Here is a 17069-nt window from a genome sequence, read left to right as displayed (position 1 = left end):
AAAAGCAGGATCTCTTTTAAGAAAACAAACTGTCATCATCCCTCAGTAACAACAACTGCAACAACATTTCAGACTGTCAATCAAAACTGACAAATACTGAGACAAATAGCTCTCTCTGGGGAATTGTGTGGTGGGGGCATTAAAGAGATAGCAATGGAGATGCCCGGTATGACCTGTTACCCCCATTCCCTCTGACCTATGGGGACGAAGGTCTTAAATCTCTGCCAGTCAAAGTACATGTGGCATAGCCTGGAACCACACTTTAGTAAATACTTTTCTTTATCTGTGGAAGATTTCTTGTCACTAAATAGCTAGGTTCAGAATGGCTTTCCTTAAGCAGACCATGCCAGCTAGAAAAACAACAAGATTGAATTAAAAGAAGACTGAATATGGGTCCTTGCAGCAACAAACTGTAGGGATTTAGGGAGAAAAGCCTGAATACTTTTGAAAATCTAGCTGTTATGGTAGAAAACGTAGTTCTTTTATATGAGTGAGGACAATTTTAAGCCTCAAGCACCTAGGACTAAATCTTGCTTTTTGCCCTGCCCCACTTGGTTGTGGAAAAGAGACATTTTTAAAAGATCCAGATGGCTTTGCAAGATCAGAATTTGATCTAGTTTTCTGTGGGACATGAATGGAGTAGTCACATGTTAAATTATATAAATCAAGTGGTTTATTTTCCGTTTCCAAAAGATAATAGAATTGTTTGCTGAGTTTCTGCAACCTGTGAAGCAGATTTTTCCCCTTTTAGTTTGACTATTTGTATTGCACATCATAGTATGGTCATACTTTCCTGGGGATAATTCTTCACTGAAAACAGTGAAATCTACTTCTGGGGAAGCAGTAATAATCTCAGATGACTAATGAATAATTTCTGCCTTGCCTTTATTTTGTAGTATCTTGTATACAGTTGTCATTACAGAATAGACTACTAATGTACAATATATGCATGGACTCAAGCACACTTACACACAGTTTAACTGAATCAATAGTAATGTCAAGTAAATTTTGTTCAGGTTGTTTCTTTGTATCAGGAGGCAAGGCTCACAGGATCTCTCTTTGAATGACAGGGATGCTTATGTCATCTCCCATGCCCTCTTCCCTCTGAGTTTAGCTACTATCATCATTGTGATGATGGTGGGGAATAGATTTTCCCAGCAACAGTACCTTGTTTGCTATCCTTTTTTTGTGTGCCTTCAAGTCATTTACGACTTATAGTAATGCTAAAGCAAGTCTATACAGGGTTTTCTTGGCAAGATTTGTTCAGAGGAGTTTTTGTCAGTGCCTCACTCTGAGGCTAAGAGAATGTGACTTGTCTAAGGCCAATCAATAAGTTTCCATGGCTGAGTAATGATTCAAATCATGGTCTCCAGAATCATAATCCAATGTTCAAACCACACTGACTCTGTCCTACTCTCTTATTGTACTATTAGGTAAAGTGTTTTGGGATTCAGTGGTATTTGTTGGTATTTCAATTCCATTCAGTTTGTAAAAGAGCTGCTCCAGGTATACATGATAAATGCTAGAACTGATTAATTGATAAGCTTGATCACCACTGCCTGTATTTTGGGATTCTTCTTGGGAGAGTGGTAATGAGGACTGCCATGATGTAGCTTAGCACACTACAGTTGCCATGTGTGTGGTTACATAGTAATTTCTTTACTTATATCATGCAATAATTTTTCATTTATCCTTTGGCCTTTGAATTTGATAAAGATTCTGTACTGCACCTTAGCAATGAATTTCTGGTAAGCATCCTGGTTCTGAAGATGAAATGCAGATTTTCCTAAGTGGGTGGCTAGTTCTTTTTATTATTTCTCTCACACATTTTTAGTGGTTTGGGAACTTGCTGTGATTATTCAGTATTGAAGACACATTGCTTATCTGTGGGGAAGGCACCTTTCTGCTTAATTCATTCATGTCTTCCCGGGGTGAACACTCTCTCTGTCTCTCTCTTTATCTAGAGTGAATGGTCGAATCTTCTTGCCCTTCCCTTTAGACTCAGGCAAAAACAAACTGCTGTGCCCTGTCCTTGCTTGTTCTTTTGCACTGATACTTTTGCCATCCTGACCATACTCTGATGCTTCTTGACCACACATGTCCTGATTTTCATTTGTGAAATGTTGGAGGCTATGGAGCTGCAGTGGATGACTGAAGTGATTCTTCTCTCTGTTCTTACATAACAAAATATTTTCATTTGTTCTGTACTATCTTTTAGTCTTTCTCATTGGTGGGTTGGAGCTGCTCTTAGTCTTGAAGTTGGTTCTAACAGTGTCCTGTTACCTATCTGCTTATATGAAGAACACCAGGGAATTATTTCAACTCATCCCCCCCCTCCTGCTTTCTTAACACTGCCTACACTGTTGTGGCTTTCAATTCTAAGTGCAGTCGTGAATCAATTCCCATTGGATAGTTTTGGTAGCTGCTCATATGTAAGTTGCATGCTGTGAATCTCTAATTTATTCTGCAAACCGTCACAAAACATTTCCAGGCCTCTAGATACAGCACAGTGCAAACAACTCAACACACACACACACACACACACACACACACACACACACACCCAACACAGGTAGCCAGATATCCCGGGAATTTGCTCCATAGCTGAACTTAAAACTGATAAGTCAACCTTTTTTCTCCCTCATACAAAATGTTTTGTAGATTATAATGTATTTTCTTGCACAGCAGTTATTCACACAACAAGAACCCTTCTGGAAAAGACTCCTGGGATAATGCAAGTAAATAGTAGGCATTTTGAAAGGTTTTCTCCCCCATAGCATTTTTTCCAACCATTTCAGTGTTTAAATAGAGATTTTTAACCAGCAAGGAATACTGGTAAGTGGTTCCTTTTTTAGCTTAACATGATTGTAACATCCACAGATATGTTATTCAGAGCTGTTACTCAGCTTGATCTAAATACTGGGGAGGATTTTTTTTTTCTCCAGAGGCAAATTTGTAAAAGTCAGTCAACCTTTGCCAAAAAAGAATTTAGCTGATAACTTTTCTGTGGATAACAATTGTTGCTGATAACATAGGATACCCAGAATGTGGACTCACTATATTTTTGGAATTCAGTTTTTCTTCTCACAAACACTACCACAGTTATAGTATTTGATAAGCAACATCCAGGTCAGGAAGTCTTTGGACCACTTCAGATGCTCAGTGGTCCTGTACTCTACAAATGTGTGAACATGTGGGATCTCTTGTGAATTTGCAGCATGGTGAGCCCCATATGGGAGGCATTGATTGTGTAAATGGGTACTTCCCTTGGAGGCATGTACTCTCATTTCCATGATTTGCACTGTTATACTAGCCTTTTATCTTTCTTTCAAACATTGCGAATACTTATAAAGAATACAAGCTGATGTACTGTTGCATCAGGAAGTGTAGTATAAAAGTTTCTCAGATGGAACTTCCTTCTCATCTCCCTTCAGGACTCAACATTTAGCTGCTAAAGGTAAAGGTTTCCCCTTTGACATGATTGTCAAGTTGTGTTTGACTGTATGGGGTGGTGATCATCTCCATTACTAAGCTGAAGGGGCCAACATTGTCAAAGATGACTCTGTGATCATGTGGCCAGCATAACTGCATGGAATGCTGTTACCTTCCCACCAATGGTACCTATTTATCTACTTGAATTTTTGCATGCTTTTAAACTGCTAGGTTGGCAGAAGCTGGGACTAGTGATGGGAGCTCACTCTGTCATGTGACACCTGGGTCTTGAACTGCCGACCTTGAGATCATCACAATCAGTGTCTTAAACACTAAGCCATGTAGAGTATAGCTGCTATAACCCCCAGTTCATACCTATTTAGTGAGTTAAGGGGTAGGGCAGAGAAACGTCTGGCTATGACTCTAGATACAGAAAGATGAAATCATCTTCCAAGATCTACTGGAGTCCTCTAAAGGTCTTAGCAGATGATGTCATTGTTCTGCATCTGATTATGAGGACATAGCCAGGTGCTTCTCTACCCCACACCCCACCACACATCCCACCAGCCACTGCATGATTGTGGATTGGGTGCAATAATAAATAATAAAATATTTATTTGTTTCCTGCCTCTCCCTTTTGAGGATTGAGGTGGGTAAGAGTAGCAGCTACATGGTGAATCTTGCATGGGGCTTTGGTCACTGCGGGGGGTGATAGAGAATTCTTACCTCCACAGTGATCAAAAGAGAAGGCTAAAGTTGGATTTAGGATCTTAACTTCTCCAACCTATTCCTGCCAGGTTGCAAGCCTGTTGGTGACATCACTGCACAGAAGCCACTGACCATCTAAACTGAGTCTTACACCTTGTTCAAAATGACATTTTAAACTTAGTAGCTCATGGTTGCTTCTTCATTTCACAGCTCATCCCAAAAGGTGTATACTTCAGTGCAATCAGTCATGCATTTTATCTTTTAATGATCAGACTAAGTTCAGGCTATCCAAATATAATGTGAGATAGCATGCTGCTGTTGGAATGATATGACTTATACCCACAATTGTTGTCATTTTGGAAGTAGTTATGGTAGCTTATGCCTTATGCTAGGTATGTATTTGCCATTAGTGCTCTTTTGTAACATTAAGGGCCTTGATTCAAAGGTTAAAAAAAAAAACAGAATTGGGAGTCTGAGAAAAATACCGCACTGCGTTCTCAGAACGTTCTGAGAACCCGATGGGAACGGAACACATTTGAGTATACCGCACGTATGTGTTCCCATCGGGTTCCCAGAACGTTCCAAATGTGTTCCACATGTGTTCCAGGAGGGGACGGGTCTGATGTGTTCCCAGCGAGCTGTAACGTTCTGAGAGAGCAAGCTTGGTGTAGTGATTTGAGTGTTGGACTATGACTCTGGAGATTTTCCATTTAGCCTTGGAAACCCACTGGGTGACCTTGGGCGAGTCTTACACTTATCCCCAGAAAAACCCATGACATAAGCCAGATATGACTTGAAGGCACACAACAACAACAACAACAACAACAACAGCAGCAGCAGCAGCAGCAACAACAACATAGTTTGTTGTGGGTTTTTCTGGACTATGTGGCCGTGTTCTATGTGATGTTTCACCTTCATCTATGGCTGGCATCTTCAGAGAGTAGTGGCATGGGAGTCTGTGGAGTATATATACTTGTGTAACCCTTGGTATACCCCACACACTTCCATGCCACCACTCTCTGAAGATGCCAGCCAAGATGCAGGTGAAACATCAAGAATAAATTCTTCCAGAACGCGGCCACATAGCCTGGAAATCCCACCCAAAAAAAAAAAAAATGGACGCTGGCTGTGAAAGTCTTCGACTCCACAAATGATAACATCTGAGGTGACCATGTAGATAAATCTTAGGATCACACAGGAATGTGGCTATATTTGAACCTTTCTGACATCTGCTTTTTGGTGAGGAGGTGTTGTCTTTTAAAGGGTGATTGTTGAATCCAGTGAGCTTCCCAACTGATGTGATATAGCCCAGACTTAGATTTATTGCCTTCAAGCAAGACTGTAGTTTCTATGCTGGTAGTGAAACACTACCATATGAAATATGAGGTGGCAATAAGAAAGTGAGCCTTGTTATTGGTGGCCCCCACCTGTGGATCATTCCCCAAAAGTCTATTTGAAGCCAGCAGTAACACTGGTCCAAAACACACTGCAGAAATAATCCAGTTTGAGACAGCTTTAACTGCCCTGGCTCAATGCTAGGGAATTCTGGGAACTTTTTGTGAGATATTTAGCCTTCTACATGAGAGAGCTGTGGTCCCACAATAAACTGCAATTCCCAGAGTTTGCTAGCACCAAGCCAGGGACATTAAAGAGGTCTCAAAATGGATTATTTCTGTAGTGTGTTTTGGCCCATTGTTTTGACACCAAGCAAAGATCTTTCTCTTCACTCATCCTTTTGCCCTTTTTAACTATGTAAATTTATTTTAAGGCTGATATTGAATATTACTTTAGTTGTAATTACATTTAATTGCTTTTTTAAACCCTGATTACTATCATTTTAGCATCCTTTTACACAATCATGATTTTTCCGGCTTGTGTTTTTTTTGTTTAATTTGTTATTTTATTGTACTATTTGAGTTATGTTTAATTTTTCTTGATTAAAATTTTACAAGTTGCCCAAGAGAATAGGGGAATTACTGAGCCAAAGTTGTAAGTCAATAAACACCAGACTATCCAGGTCATGAATAGCTGAAGCTTCAAGTAGGTGGAGCATAAAACCATTACTTACCTTATTTTGAAGTTGGAAGACATGTTAGTGAGCATGTGGCTAGGAACTTTCCTCAAAGGAAAAAGGAACTAACCTAAATGTTTCTAATATAGGACTGGTAAATTTTGAGGAGGCAATGTAAGTAATTCTGGAGACTACACAGGAACACATTGGCTATATTAGGATTGTTTCTTTGCTTTAGAAGATTAGAGGAATACCCTGTGTAACCAAAGAAAAATGGCCACTTTTCTGTTTAGAAATGTGTAAGCTACAAACAACAATTTAGATTTGGTTTTCTCGTTTATCAAGATTACAAAAAGCAGAACTAATCTTTAAATTTAAAGATGCTTAATGACATTTTAACTGATGTGAGCCAACACTGTCTCTTCTCATATTACAAATGAATACCCTTCCCTTGTATAGTAACACTTTCAATGGTTTACTGTAATTTCCTCTCATGTATGGTGATATGTTTCTGCATTAGCTGTAGAATAAAAGAAGTTGCCATCTCCATTGCTAATCCAAGTAGTAGTACTATTATTACTGAGAGCCAGCATGGTGTAGTGATTTGAGTGTTAGACTATGACTCCAGGGTTAATCACCACTCAGCCGTGGAAACCCATTGTATGACCTTGGTCAAGTCACACTCTCTCAGCCTCAAAGGAAGGCAAAAGTGTAGGCAAAGCCTCTTTGAACAAATCTTGGCAAGACAGCCCCATGAAAGGTTCATCTTAGGATCACCATAAGTTGGAAACCACTTGAAGGCACACAACAACAACAGCACAATTACTATTACCAACTTTCCCTCCCCAACCCATTTAAATCTCTCCATCATCTCTCTCTCTCTCTCCTCTATTCTCCCTTCCAATCCATGCACCCATATGTGCATCAAACCATGCGAGACTGGTTTAGGTTGTAACAACGTTATTGTCACATGTGAGAAATTTACACTGTGGACTCAAAGCTAAGACAGGTTGTCACTCTTAGATCCCTTTGTGTTTGTTTTGCATGTCCAGAATGTGTCATTAAACAAAGGACCCACAAAATTGTTGGCCAACACTTAAATTACAATTACCTAAAATTAGTTCATATCATGCCAGAAATCATATTTTCTTCAAGTACTAGGGAATATAATTTTATTCTTTACTATTCACCTGCCTCATCTTATTTTCTTACATCAGTTAGCCCCCAAAGCTAGCTATTTCATTGAATCAGTATGAGCACACTATGTCAAAAAGTTGCAGCATCCTTTTTAGAAGTGACTGCAGATGTTTAACATTACATACTAGTGAGTAACTGCTTTGGGGAAAGGATGTAGAACAGTAATGGACACCAGTTATTCAGGTTCGGTGACTGAGTTCCATTTAGATTCTGAAAAATGCATGGTTTGTTGGGTTGGAAGTAATGTTCTGTTTTATCCCTTTGTCTCCCCCTCCCAGCATGGTTTTGCAATGATACTCAATGATTTCTCTTGCTTCAGTTATTAGTTCTAATAAAAATACCTCTGCTCTCCCCCAAAACAAGCTCCAACATCTTTTTTTTTTTTTGGTTACTCTTTCAAGTCAGTTTTTTGGCATGGTTGTCACGCAACTAATGTTGCATTAGTTTCTCATAAGATGGAATTAATGAGTAATGAATAATGAGTGTGTTTGTACAAGCTGCATTTAAAGCCAAAGAAATTGCAGGCAAACTGGAGGCTCTGTTAAATATAAGCACATGTTCCTGCTTATTCCATATGCCCTTATAATGTTTCTTTAGAGGTGGTAGTGGTATACATGTAATGCCCCTGGAAAACAGGCTTGAAGACAAATCATCATCCTTTTAAGAATATTTCATCACATTATCACGGCAGATTTTACAGTGTGTTCTTCAAAAGACATGAGCACCTGTAACATTTGGTTATGCCCATGGCTTGCAACTAGCTTGCTTGTTCTTTAGACATGCATAGGTGTGACTGCTTGCTCTTTCTAAAGGGTTGATATGTGCAAAAGCTGCATTTTGAAAAGCTCTGTGGCATGCCTTCACAGCATTTGTTCATTATACATGAAGTAAAAATGTACCATAATGTAACAGGGGACTGAAAGTTACCAAAGATAGCTTGAAATGTTATTGATCATGCAAAAATAAGTCACAGAAATCCTTAATATGCATTGATATGTGAATGAACCCCCCACCCCCACCCACTTGATCCTGTCTTCATGTAAGCAGTGCACTAAATACATCACCAAAAATGCAGTATGATTTATTTCATTACTGCGGTGTAAGATATTTGCATGAGCTGAAAGCAGAAGGATGCAGTGCTCCTTGAAAGAGCTAAAATGTGTCATAGAAGATAGATTTAGTGCAATGGTTATTTAAAACCATATGATAAATAAGTCCTGGGCTTTCTGTAAAACAAAAACAACACACAAGGAAAAGGATTTTTTTGCCTTTTCTGAAGAATGACAAGCAAGCCTGCTAATAAGAGTAGCTTGAGCTTCACTGGCTTTCCTCATGGCATCTGAAGAGGAAAGGTTGCCTTAAACTCCTTCATTATCTAAGGGAAAATTAAATGTAGCAGCATATTACGGGAGCTGCTTTATTGGTATCATTTACAAAGGTCAACAGAATTTTAATTGACTTTTTGCCAAGCATATATTGCTAAGCTCCCCCACTTCCTGACATATTTTGGAGAAAGTGGCAGGTATGAGGAAGATGACTTGCCTTCCCTCCCTCTCCATCTTTGTGTGCGTGTGTATGTGTATTTTATTTTTCTTGCACTGTGCACTGCAGAACCAGATTAACTTTCAGGTTAGAGTTGTCCAGGAAAATAACTGCTTTGAAAACTGGGAGTGGGGAGGGAGGGACGGTCTCCTCCAGTGTTTCATGTGGAGAGGGAAAGAGAGGAAAGATCCATTTGTGGAGGTGGGTTGGTTGCTTTCCCACAAACTGACCACTACCACCTCTAAAGAAACATTATTTTCTTCCCCTTTTTCAAATTAAAAAAACAAAACAAAACAGTTTTTTATAGCATTCAGCTGCTGTAGTTTATTCTCCCTTTCCATATTTCTGAACTGATAACCTCTTAATCTAGCTGACATTAATGGTAGAAGGACGTCTCTTCTTTTGTACTTAGAGGATAACATTTTAATGTTAAAGGGTAGAACAAGGTTTGGCTTAGATTGGATGTATTCTACCCTCCTTGTTCCTGCTCCCACATACACACTCATGCACCCAGACACACATAAGCATTCCCGAGAAGCCTCTACTTCGTACTTTATTTTCTGAGCCTGCTGTTTTGACAATTCCAAATCAAAGCCGTGGTCAAAGCTGGACACAACTAGTGAAAACCAATTGCCCCTCCCTGCTCCAAGCAAATACTTCAGAGGTTTTCTATGGGAAGGGGTTTGACAGCAATAAGCCCACAGCTTTCTCGGCTGGAAAATGCACTTAGAGGCGTCATGTTGTGATTGCTTTAATTACCATAGAAGATTAAAAGTCTTTTGCTTAATGCTGTCCTTTCTACCTTGCATGTCTCAGTTCCAGTTGCATTAGTAATCAGACATTCATCCTGGCCTTTCTGAGTGTCAGAGCGCTCTTGCTCTCTCCCTGTATGTGAAGGAGAGACTGAGCATCAGAGGGGGGAAAGGGAGGGCGGGAGTCATTTGCTACAATCCTTAAAATGTAGTCTGGCAGAAATTCAATAACTGTTTGTGATATTCTCATTCAGCTTTCGTGCTCAGTGGCTTTTGGGTCCCAGAGTGACATACAGTGGCATTTGCTGTAATCCAGCTATTGGAAGGGGGTTAAAAAGGCTGTCCAGTATCGCATGTAATTGGTTTCCAAAGACAGAGAAAGTGCACTGTTCCCTTTTGCACTGAAGACACTGAGCATCAGATTATTCAGACCTTTGGCTTAGTGAAGCACCCATGTGAGAGTCCGGGGGGGGGGGGGCATTAGATTAATGAGGATTCAGTGGAGGTGGTTGGTGGCTTAGAGCACACAGGGCTCTCTTTGTAATTCTCTCTGAATGAGTATAATATGGAGAAGGTGGAGGGATAGGACTCAGTCAGAATTCATTTTTAACCTCAAAAAAAAAAAAAAAAAAAAAAAAAAGCAAAAGAAAGCACAAGATCATCAACAACACAAAAGCACAACTTGGAATAATCGAGACACTTACCCTACAAGAGTAGTTTTCATCCTGGAAGGCTCTAGCATATTGGGATCCCTTAGTTCAGGTAGCTGCATCGTGATGCCAATGCTAGTGATCCGACTTGATGCATGCACTGATAGTGTACGTTATGGTTGTCTCTATAGATCCTGAAATAGGAGGGAATCTCTGAGCAGCAGCAAGCTGAGATCCTTTACTTTTTTTTCTTCCAGAGCTCTTGTCTGAGGCTGTCAGAAGCTCACAATCCAATGGAGGAGGGCAGAGAAAGAGAGGAGGGAGAGGGAGAGCGAGTGAAAGAGCAAGAGGGATGCCTGCTAGCTTTTCTTCTTCTTTCTCCTTGTTTCCATGGTGGTTAGTGGTGCATCCTTCACCCGATCAGTTGTCACATTGACATGGTGCTGCCTGTTCAGCGGTCATTAATAACTGAACACCCTCCACTCCCCAGAGAGGAGCCAATCGCTTTGGAGTGCCAAGATGTAGCACTCGCAGCTGCTCCAGTCTGGTTGGTTGAGACAACCTGTCTGTTAGATGACATTGCTGCTTAGGGTGCAAATAAACGGGGTGACCCTTTCTGTGCTTCTTGGCATTCCTTCCAAATCTGTGGAAGGGAAGGGGCATGATTTGCCTACCTTGCAAAGCACTGAAGTATGTTTAATGTGTAGGGTGTATTTGAAACAAGTGCTCACTAACAAAAAAAAAAAAAAGATCTCTCTTTTTTTACAGCTTTGTGCTAAATACCATTCTATTGGTATTTTGCTGTGTGCTTTCCCTTTTCATAAATATGTTTTGCATCACAGTGAATGAGTTGATGGACAGACAAATCCACTTATTTCTGAATATAAAAGATGAAGTCATTAAACAAAACATCAGTAAACAAACATACAGGGGAAAGGAAAGCCTCCTCCCTGCTCCTTGGATTAGTATATTTGTATGCCTCTATTTGAGGAGGAAGGTCGGTTTTCTTTCATACTTTTCTTGATTTCTAGAGAAACAAGGATAGTTTGAAATAAATACAATTATGGGCGTGTTCGAAAAAGCCTTCTTAGCACAAAGTATAAAACACACACTATGCATTGTTTTAAATATAAAAAATATATTTATACATTCATTAAAAATGTTGATGCCATTTACAGAGAATACAAGCCTATTTGTGATCAACTGGTCAAACTGTGAACAAATGATTGGATTTACTGTACACATTTACCATAAAGCTGCTTTCAGGACGCTACCCTCTAGTGGAATAAAATAAAACTTAATTGTCATTTATTTTCTTCAGCATATCTTTGAGCATCATATGCAATAACAACAGCAGAAACAATAACTTCTACAAATGATTAATATTACAGTGCTGCAAGAAGTTCCTTGTTTCTTTGTGAAATGAGTACCATATATATTGAGGAGGCATATACCTGTTCTTAAAAAGAACGATTCAAAAATACTAAAATGGCAGTCAGGTGCCAACAGCTGCATCACTATACTGTTTTGCTGCATGTTTGTTTATTGCATGCTTTACTGAGAATATTTAAGATAATGGTGCCAACATCTAGGCTTGAATTCTATTCCCCACAGAACCAGTGAACCTTTGTGTTCACTCATCAGTCAGTAATGCAGTAGGTCTAGACTTGTTGGGTTTAACTAATAGGATTCCAGTTGTAGGTCTTGTTTGCACTGGTCAGGGGCAGCCCAGAATATCCTAGCCTTGGAGATGCCCCTAGCCCCCCCCCCTTGTAAATGCCTTCCATTCTGATGCTGAGGGGCTGATAGCATGTGTGTCCTGCTGAGCCACTTGGCACAACTGCCACCAGTTGCTTCGTTCTTAGATCAGAACGAAGCACCCAGGGATGATCACATGACTGGAAGCCTCATTCTGATATCAGAGTGAGTGACTGGTGGCAATGGTGGATGCACTGGGTGGTTCAGTGGGACTTGTTTCAAACAGTCATCCGGTGTTGGAACAACAGGGTCTGGATTTTCTGGGACTATCCAGAGGAACTAGTAATAAAATGTGTTTTAAGAGGGATATACCCTAGTTCTGGTGCTGAATACTAGACGTTGTCCAATCTGCACTCCAGAACAGGAGTTTGGGCCATGCATAATCTGGTCTTCTGGCTGAGAGGACAGAGGGAAGGAAATTTTATTTGGCCCATCCAGACAGGGCTGTAGTTTACTTACTAAAATTGTTAATTTGAGAGATGCTAAATTAAGACATTAAAAAAAAAAAGTAAAGGTAAAGGTTTCTCCTTTGACAAGATTATGTTGTCATGTCCAACTGTGTTACTAAGCCGAAGGATCCGGCATTGTCAAAGATGATTCTGTGGGTCATGTGGCCAGCATGACTGCACAAAAATGCTGTTACCTATTTATCTACTTACACTTTTATATGCTTTCGAACTGCTAGATTGGCAGAAGCTGGGACTAATGATGGGAGCTCACTTCATCACATGGCGCTTGGGTCTTGAACTGCCAATCTGCTGACCTTGCAGTTGTCAGAGTTAACATCTTAACTGCTGAGCCACCATGCCCCTAATTAATTAAGACATTACATTTTGTTTCATGTAAAGAAGTGTCTTAATCTTTAGTTCTGTCTCAATAATATTAAATATACAACCGCACATCTTGATTTTTTTTTAATTCTGTCACTCTTAGGATTGCAGCAGAACAGTGCTAAACATGTTTACTTGGAAGTAAGCCCCACAGTGGTCAGTGGCAGTACAATTGGCCCTTCTTATCCATGGATTCAAGCAACAACGGCCTGAAAATACTAAAAAAAGTATAAATTCCAAAGAGCAAACCTTGATTTTCCATTTTATATTGGAGACTTGATAACCCATGGATTTTGTTATCTAAAGGGGGTCCTGGAACCAAACCTCAGCGGATAGCAAGGACCCACTGTATAGAACTGCAACATTTAACAGGCTCATTGTGGCCAGTGTGGATGGTGGATAGTTTTTCCTTCTCTTTCAGGAAAGAGAAGGAGGCTTGAGATACAGTGAATCCTTAGCCACCCCACCAAGCCTTTCAAACTGTCTCATCTGATCCCCTGATTACTATTTGATGTTCTTTTGGTGCCTGTTTATCAAACCATTTTCTGCATTGCTATGTACTGTATATGCATTATCCTACTTGAGAGTATGTATTTTCCCTGGAAGAAGATTAACCATCCATTATGAAGCCAAGCCCTCCTTCCAGTCCATCTGCCTTGGTCCAGGCCTTGGAGGTAGAGAGGAACTGCTGGACCTCTTACCCTTTCCCTCCACCACTCCCTTCTCCTTCTCTGTCATGTCTTTTTAGATTGCAAGCCTGAGGTCAGAGAACCGTTTAACTAAAAATATTGTATGTACAGCGCTGTGTAAATTTACAGCGCTTCATAAATAAAGGTTAATAATAATAATAATAATAATAATAATATACCCATGAGGTTTTCTGTGGGTTGATGTGGAGGTGGGGACTCCAGCACTTTTGAAGTCATTTTGTGTCCACTAGTGGAACAGAACCCAGCCTACATAATGATTTCTCTCCAGAACTCATTTAAAATTAGGAGTGTATGATGGCAGCTAGTGGCTCTAGGGTCACTCACGAATCAACTCTTGAGTTTTAGTCCAAATTTAAAGCATCTATTCCAATGTGTTAAGTAGTCCCTGCTTGACAGTATCACTTTAGTTTGGCAGTTCAGGGATATAGAGGAGTCTGGGAATAGACTTGAGGAGTAAACTACTTCACTAATTTGCTTGTGAGGTTCTTCTATCTTTTACAATATGAAATGGGAAGCATCTGCATAGTTCAATCTCCTTTGTTTGGTTTTGCCCTGAAGTTCCATCTTCCACTTGTCTTGCCTGAGGGAGAGTGGGGCTGTTCCCCAGCCCAGGGACAGTATGGAGTTTATCACACTAGCAAGATTCCATGGAAAAACAGGAGTTAAATGAGATCTAAAGCAGAGGAAACCCGGAAATGCCCAAAGTTTATCACGCAACATCGCAATTAACGTGAAATAACGTGAAGTTAATCTGAATGCAAAGCAGAGAAAACCAGCAGCTTTTTACTTGTGGAACAATCTCAAAATAAAAAAGCTGCCATTTTCCTCTGCTTTGCATTCGGATTAACTTCGCGTTATTTTACTTGAGCAGTCTCTAGTGTGACAAACTCCCTGAATTTGCAAGTTTTGTTTAAATTCAAATGTACTTTAAATTGTGTTTAACTCCCATTTTCCGGTGGAATCTCGCTAGTGTGATAAAGCTCTATGAGCAGAATTCCTAGCTTATGGGCCCATTTCTGCCACTTACAGCTAAGGGTGCTGGAAGCCACCAACTAAAGGACTATAATGCTGTCTCTGGTGTAGACCATCTGCTGCACTGATTTACGGCCAACTAAGCTTATCTTATATCAGTGATGTGTGTCCATTTTCAGTACCAAATGAAGTATTAGGGCAATTGGAATGGAATTGGAACTGAAATTGGAATTGCAGCCAGCTCAGAACATGGTCCTGATGCATTTGAATAAAGATTATAGCTTTGCATGCTCAAGAGAGATTGTTATTTGAAGTGAGTGGGAACTGTAGAGGCAGGAACGCTTCATGTGTACATTGTATCATGGGCTCTGCCTCAGAACATCTCAGTTATGCGCAGGCAATATTTTCTATATCATACTAACTTTACATCTGTGTGTATTGGTCTCCGAAGTGAAATTAACTGTGTGAAATCCATGGGGAAGGGGGAATCTTGCAAAGTAATTTGATATATGAAATTCGGGTTATAGGCATACCTCACTAATGTAGTAGGTTAGGTTCCAGACCACTGCCATAAAGTGAATGTCACCTTAAAGTGAACCACAGCCTTTTTTCACTTTCCATTACATATAAAAAAATTAAAATATCACCATTTAAATGTTCAGTAGAACCAGAGTTTAACAAAATGCAAAAGTAAAAATACTAATTAAAACAATTCCACAATATGACAGCGAGACCTGAAGTGCTCAAATGCTGTAAATGGACTGAGTAAGCGTAACAAAATGGTGCTAAACTGTTTAATATTAGCAAGATTCTCTAAACTGAAGTGTCTCAAAACAAGGTAAATCTCTATACAGTACTGTTATTAAAAAACTACATAAGTGTTTTGTTTTGGTTGATTGTCCCAGATTGTATAATTATAGAGGTAAATAACTGAACCAATTTAAATCTATAAGGGGAATCAGGCATTAGACCTCAGTGGTTATATTTTAAAGCTTCGTGAGAGTTGCAGATACAAGCAGCAACACTGTTTGAGAGGAATTTAAATAGTATCCTTTATTCATAGCAGATAAATATTTTAATTTTCATTAGGAATATTTTCAAGGATGTTTTAAAGATGTTTCAAAATGCTTGCAAAGCAAATCATCTTTATAACTGGGACAATTATGATGATTAAGGTTCATTAAAGATTCTTTTTTCCTGCTGATTTTGCCATGATGATTTGTAGCATTAAAATATTACAATATTCTATTAAACTAGGTTTTCTGTATAAATTTGTAGATTTGAACTTTTTTTTACATAGGGCCTTTTCACACTACACAGTTACAGCTCTATGATTCCACTTTAACTGTCATGGCTGTAATCTGTGCCACCTTGGAGTTTGTAGTTTAGTGAGGCAATAGAGCTCTTTGGCTGGGAATTCTAAAAGTCTCAAAACTACAAATCCCATGATTCCATAGGATGTTGTATGGCAGATAAAGTGGAAACATTATGCTGTGCCTATGTAGTATGAAAGGGCCTGTAGATTTCTTCTAGTTGATCTGCTGAGTAAATTCTTTGGAGGGTATCAGACTCTCTCTCTTCTCCGTCAAATGCAGGGGAGTTGGACAACAGGCTAAATTAGTGACACTGTTTTATTTATTTCATTTATATGCTGCCTTTCTCCCTGGAGGGACGCAAGGCGGCATTTTAAATGGCAACAGTTATTGCGGCAAAGGTCAAAACAAATAGGGGGTCAGACAGACAACACCTAGCCAAGTGATACTCCCCCCAACTTGTCTCAGCCTGGTTTGTCTGATCCCCTAGTTGTTTTGAAATCTGATATGTACACTGCTTTCCTAACTGGATGGGGTTAGAAATTTAAATAAACTGGATTATGTTTGCCTCAGAACATCCATGGATGATCTCTTTGAGATAAAGCTATTGACAGGAAATATACACAGAGAAATTTTTACACTGACCCCTGTCATTCTTGGTAACAAGATAATTGTAATTATTCACTTTGCATGCTGTTTATCCTCCAAGGAACCCATAGGAAATTCCCACTGGGCAGCCCCAAACCCTTGGGTACAGGATTGGCAATTCATTCATTATTATTGATGTAGCTATTACTGATAGTGACACAGATAGGGAAGCATAAATATATGCCACGCTTAGAGTAAAGAATAAGAGAAAGAGAGAAGCTCCTGCCCTGGAGTTCTTGTTCCAATAGGATATGACAGTCTTATTTTTGAAACCAGGGCCTTCTCAGTAGTGGCACCTCAGTAGTGACACACTCCCATCAAAAATACAAGAGATGGAGACTGTGACAATTTTCAAACAACTGCTATGAACTATTTATTTACACAGTCTTTCCCTCTCATAATGACTCTGACTTTGATTTATTGTTTTGATGTCAGTTATAATGTTTATATTGCATTACACTTGTATCTTATGATAATTTTACATTTCATGGTTTGTTAACCTCTTTGAGATTTTATTATATCAAAAGGCAAAGAAGTGTTGTAAAC

The 17069-nt window shown here is 39.5% G+C and overlaps 2 protein-coding genes across 5 annotated transcripts in view; one reads left to right on the top strand and one right to left on the bottom strand.

The window, feature by feature from the left end:
• LRRN3 (leucine rich repeat neuronal 3) overlaps positions 1-10899 on the bottom strand; it is a 53965-nt gene extending 43066 nt beyond the window's left edge. For both annotated transcript variants that reach the window (XM_089524299.1, XM_089524298.1), the window contains exon 1: positions 10347-10899. The gene's annotated coding sequence lies outside the window, so the exon portion shown is untranslated. The remainder of the gene's footprint in view (positions 1-10346) is intronic.
• Positions 1-17069, top strand: part of IMMP2L (inner mitochondrial membrane peptidase subunit 2) — a 625477-nt gene that overhangs the window by 300863 nt on the left and 307545 nt on the right. The window lies entirely within an intron of this gene.

Source organism: Sceloporus occidentalis, unplaced genomic scaffold, assembly GCF_023333645.1.
Source record: "Sceloporus occidentalis isolate IW3139 unplaced genomic scaffold, rSceOcc1.0.p SCAF_5, whole genome shotgun sequence".
NCBI classification, from domain to species: domain Eukaryota; kingdom Metazoa; phylum Chordata; class Lepidosauria; order Squamata; family Phrynosomatidae; genus Sceloporus; species Sceloporus occidentalis.
The sequence above is the reverse complement of the archived record's forward strand: the minus strand, read 5'-3'. Positions and strand labels throughout refer to the sequence as shown.